We start from the raw sequence: 5,330 nt of genomic DNA, 5'->3' as shown, positions 1-5,330 counted from the left end.
GGTTGGGATTGTGTTAAGTAACAGATTGCTATTACTTATCTAAATATGTGGTAATTTCTAACATTAACACAGATTTCACTATCAGTTGTAACTACCTAAGTATCATTCCAAGATTTTTTATCATTAACGTGTTAGAATATTCAGTAGAGACACAGAGGACACAAATTCAACAGTTTCAGTGTGCATTAAGCAAGAAAAATACGTGCACAGTAGAAATTCAAATTAGGCCTGCATACACAAAATTTCATGGCGAATCTCGATTTTGCAGGGGTATGAGTACTCATTTCGTATTGCACAGTATGTATGCTGTCATAGGCCGATATTATACTATCAAATGTCTTTGTCAAAGATATGATCAAATATGACAAAGATCTTTGATGTGGTGCTAAAAAAGGGGTATTACACTGTCATCACATTTTTTGGTCATAGTTCACGATGGCCGACAAAAACAACTTGTTACTAATTGCAGCAGTTGCATGTACCACAATTGCACTGTGTGCACATGTGGAAGTGGGGGGGGGGGGGGGGGGGGGGGGGAATGAAACATACTTGGGTGAAGCCGTGGGTTTTACGACGAGACAATAAAAGCATTCAACAAAACTTGTTATGTGAGCTTGTAGTGGAGGACGTCAAGTCGTACATAAATTACTTAAGAATGGATGAGCATACATTTCAGTATGTGCTCAGTGAAGTGTATCCTCATATCACAAAGCACCATACTCAAGAACTTCTATATCAGCTGAATACAGGCCCACTGTAACACTCCAATTCCTTGAAACAGGAGAGAGTTACTCTAGCTTACAGTACAGCACTTGAATAGCACAGTGCACATTAACGATAATAATACCTGAACTGTGTGCAGCAATTTATAAAGCACTAAAGGACCAATGTCTGAAGGTAAATAAATTTCAATACACTTTATGTGCATTAAGAACTATTTTTATTTTATAAACAAATCAATTACATTTTGAGTCAAGAAACTACAAAATTAATTGGTTGTGCCTTCTCTTTGTGGGAGAGCTCTTAATGCTGGAGCTGTGGCTGTGCCTCACTGCATGTGACAACAGGCTCTTCTTGAGCCTGCATTTCATGCTATAAAACAGAAATGAAAGCCATTAGTTACATACTTCCTTGCACATACACAAATCTTATTTACAGGTACCCACAAGCAGAGAAGAGTGGGAGCAAATTGCAAAGGATTTTGAGGAAAAGTGGAACTGTTATAACACTATAGGAGCAATGGACGGAAAGCATATTCATACTAAATGCGCATAAGCTAGTGAATCTCACTTTTTCATTATAAATCCTTTAACAGCATCATTTTATTTGCCACGATAGATGCTACGTACAAATTTTTGTATGCTGATGTAGGAACTAATGGGCTGGAGTGTTTTCAAAATGCAAACTATGGGAGTGTCTCATTGACCGATCTATTCTGAACATTCCTGAAGGCAGGAAGCTTGGGAACACAAACTTTACAATTCCAATGGTTGGCCCTACTGGCAAATGGTGCTTTTCCTCTCTGAGTTACAACATTATGAAGCCATAGGCCTACCCCTTAAAAAAGGAAGAATTCAATTACAGACTGTCATGGGAAAGAAGATTAGTCAAAAGCAGCTTTGGCATTGTTGCCAGTCGTTTCAAGATTTTTCTTACTACCATTAATCTGCCTCCAGAAAAAGGTACCACAACTACACTGGCTGCCTGCACCCTGTACAACTTGTTAACTGAGAGAAGAAACCACTTTTACGCTCGTCAGTGTCCGCCGTAATAGTTGAATGCACTTCTCTTGAGTCTCAAAGCACTGAAGACCTACCGCGAATGGAACCAATAGCTTGCCAAGTTGCTTCTGGACGTCCAGCACACGGGAGAGCAGTTAGAGAATGCTTTAAAACATTTTACAATGGCGCTGGGAAAGTGCCTTGGCAAGATAATCACATTTAGTTATGTAAAATGTAAACAAATGTACATACCTCAAACATTTCTTCGAACGTTGGTGTACCACGTTCACTGCCACTTTCCGAACTCTCGACATTGCTCCACTTTAGCATGTGGAACCAGTACACTTGCGGAATATAAAGCTTATAAGCATCTGCAATAATAGTAATGAAAATAATGTAAACTACTTCTTGTATGCTTCAAGTAGCTGCAGTGAACAAATTTATGCAAATCATTTGTATGTCATGTAAACTTTAATTGCATAAATAAAAAGAAATAAGTATGTCGATACCTACTTTTGCTTTCTCGTGGGTGCGCGGATGAAATTAATTTTCTTCTTAATGTCTACTGCCGTGCAACCACGCCGTATCTCACGGCTAATTATCTCTGCAATATTTTTATAGCTCTCTCATCTTCTTAATCTATTTTTGTATTCAGGGTGCCTCACGTTGTAAATCGCCTCGTCAGCTTCACACATCTATATTAATTTTGTAGTTGACGGTACACACCAATTGTATTTTCCGGCCATGTTTACAGTTTACTAGTGGTGGGCAGGAAATCGTGTATCTGTTAGAAATCACAGTGACTGAGAAGTCACAGATATCACAGTAGCAACTTTACAGAATCTAACTGCGATTTCAGTCACAGTTAGCAGTCGCAAGTAGTATTTCACATTGAAAGACGTGAGCCATCTATTGGTCGAATTTAGCACTGCTTTCTGCGATTTCAGTGACAAGTCGCAACTAAGAGTCGCAAGTAGCAACTAAAAAGCGCGGTTAACAGTGGCATCTGTTGGCCGAAGTTCGTACTACGTCCATCTCTGCGGTACGCTATGGAGTCTAACTGCGATTTCCGTGACCAGTCGCAACTAAGAGTCGCAAGTAGCAACTAAAAAGCGCGGTTAACAGTGCCATCTGTGGGTCAAAGTTCGTACTACGTCCATCTCTGCAGTACGCTATGGAGTCTAACTGCGATTTCCGTGACAAGTCGCAACTAAGAGTCGCAAGTAGCAACTAAAAAGCGCAGTTAGCACTGCCATCTGTTGAGCAAAGTTCATACTACGCTATTCGCTACCGAGTCAAACTGCGATTTCTGTGACAAATCGCAACTAAGAGTCGCAAGTAGCAACTAAAAAGCGCAGTTAACATAATTTTCCTAGTGTCATCTGTTGACCGACGTATGTGCTTCGTTATGAGAGCCTTGTGCCTCACGAGATCGATGTGCTGTGTGTGCATGTGAAGGGCTTATTTCAATAATGGTACAAGTCCATTTTTGTTAATTTTGAGATATAGAGTCGTAAAGTTAAATGAGTGCTGAAAAATCTGCAGTTGAGATACCAGAAATATTCAAGCATATGGCTTCTTGCTAGAGATGAACCTTTATTTATGTTTGTTTGGATCACTAATTTCAGAAGCATTATAGACAGGAAAGTGTAGGTAATGGACTTGTACCACTATTGAAATAAGCCCTTCATATTATTTGACGACATGCACATTCAGCATCAGTTATGGTTGGTCAAATACTGCTGTGACTCTGAATGTATTATATTAATAAGAAGCGACATTGCCTTTTTCTCCTGAAAATATCAAGTAACGTAACAAATGTGTTTGATTCTGCTTCCAATATGACAGTTTTGCTTAATACTCCACATGCCTACAGGACTTTGCAATGTTAACACAGCAGAACTCAGACATCTGTATAAGTGTAGAGAAATGAAAACAGTCATATGAATGCCTCACTTTTGTTCCGACACAGTTCAAGACTCGGGAGAAAAGTTTTACACCTGGTGTTCTACATGGCAACTTCACACACAAGAACTTTTTGCCGACGCAACTACCACCTACATAAGTAAGCTTTTCCTGTGTCACTTTCAAGTAATGCACTTAAGCTATTCCTGATTTAACTGGAAGATCTGTACTTCCCACTTTCATATCAACAGCCTCAAAATGCATATTGTAGACTTCGGGATATGTTACAGGTCAGTGTCACACCAAGATTGTGGAGAAAGGGGGGGGGGGGGGGGGGGCATGTCACTCTCCAACAAGTGTTTACCAATAAATAAGTGGCGGAAAATTACGGGTATAGGACGGCTTAACATGTGGAAAATGAGATTTTTATTATTCACTCAATGTATTTAACATTTATTATTCCTTTAAAATCGCACAACAACTTCAATAAAACACTTTAATCAGTCACACACTTATTTCATAATTATTTCACTTTTAAACTGCAAATCCTCTAAGAGCTGTCTTGAATCTTCACGAGTCTCTCTCAACAGCCTTGATGTGGATAGATATGTACAGCAACCAGTAATCAGTCAGAACTGCGTCTGCAAAAACACAAGGATTATTAAACAATTTTTGCTGTCACTAATTACTAGCAATATAATTGACAGAGTAGATTGCTAATATTTGCTATATCACATTTGCTAATATTTGCTATATCACATTCGCAAGAACGATCTCACTGAAGTAATTAAGTCCATCAAAACGCTTAGAAACTAACCTGTCGTCTGACGAAAACGGTCTAAAGACTGGCAATTTCTTCAGATCTGTTGACAATGATATTTTGAATTATCACTTTACTGAGTGACTGAAATGTACTTCAGGTACCTATGAACATAACAATATGTTAGAATTCATTTTCTAAACACGAACTATTACGGTACTGTGCGGCTACTTACATATTAATTACACTATTAATATTTTCACAGTTGTTTCTTTAATACAAAATTAAAGCCAACGTTAGAATAAACGTAAAACATACTTACCAATGACAGGTTTGTTGAGATGCAATTTTCTGTGTGGACAGATGTAACTTTTTCATACGGTGGTACGTCGCAGGAGTCACAGAAATCGCAGAAGTAGCAGAAGTCACAGAAATCGCAGAAGTCGCAGAAATCGCGGAAGTAGCAGAAGTAGCAGTGGCGGAGGGATACGCGACTTAGGTTCCTTAACTGCGACAAATCACAGTTAAGAATAACAGATACTGAAAAGTAGCATTCACAGAAATCACTGATATCGGAAAATCGCAGTTTAGCCCATCACTACAGTTTACACTTACAGACATAGACACACTAGTCACTACAGAATGCTAGCGCTCCACGTGGTAATATGTCACATTGCAGTGAACAGAAGACAAGAGACTTTTATGATCTACAGCGAGGCCCTAAATTTGATCAAATTTATTTGACGACAGATGAGGCTTGACGAAGTGCCTATTACACCATCAAACTTCTTTGACATAAATATTTGACTTATCAACTTTGACAAAGAAATCCAGCCTAGCTGTCAGATTTCAACGAATATGAAATTTCCAGTCGAACCTTTTCATTGGCTGATGGTAACTTGTTTCTCATTGGTTGACTGGATCTCTCCACTGGCGGTTGTTAT

At 38.9% G+C, this 5,330-nt stretch overlaps 1 long non-coding RNA gene across 1 annotated transcript; it reads right to left on the bottom strand.

Annotated features, from left to right (window-relative positions):
• Positions 1–933: 933 nt before the first annotated feature.
• LOC124595366 lies at positions 934–2,478 on the bottom strand. The gene is made up of 3 exons (XR_006978198.1): positions 2,235–2,478; positions 1,974–2,092; positions 934–1,092 (listed from the first exon to the last, which is right to left on the bottom strand). It is a non-coding gene; the product is annotated as an uncharacterized LOC124595366 (long non-coding RNA).
• Positions 2,479–5,330: the final 2,852 nt, after the last annotated feature.

This window comes from Schistocerca americana, chromosome 2, assembly GCF_021461395.2.
Source record: "Schistocerca americana isolate TAMUIC-IGC-003095 chromosome 2, iqSchAmer2.1, whole genome shotgun sequence".
NCBI lineage: Eukaryota > Metazoa > Arthropoda > Insecta > Orthoptera > Acrididae > Schistocerca > Schistocerca americana.
This window is presented reverse-complemented; position numbering and strand designations above follow the sequence as displayed.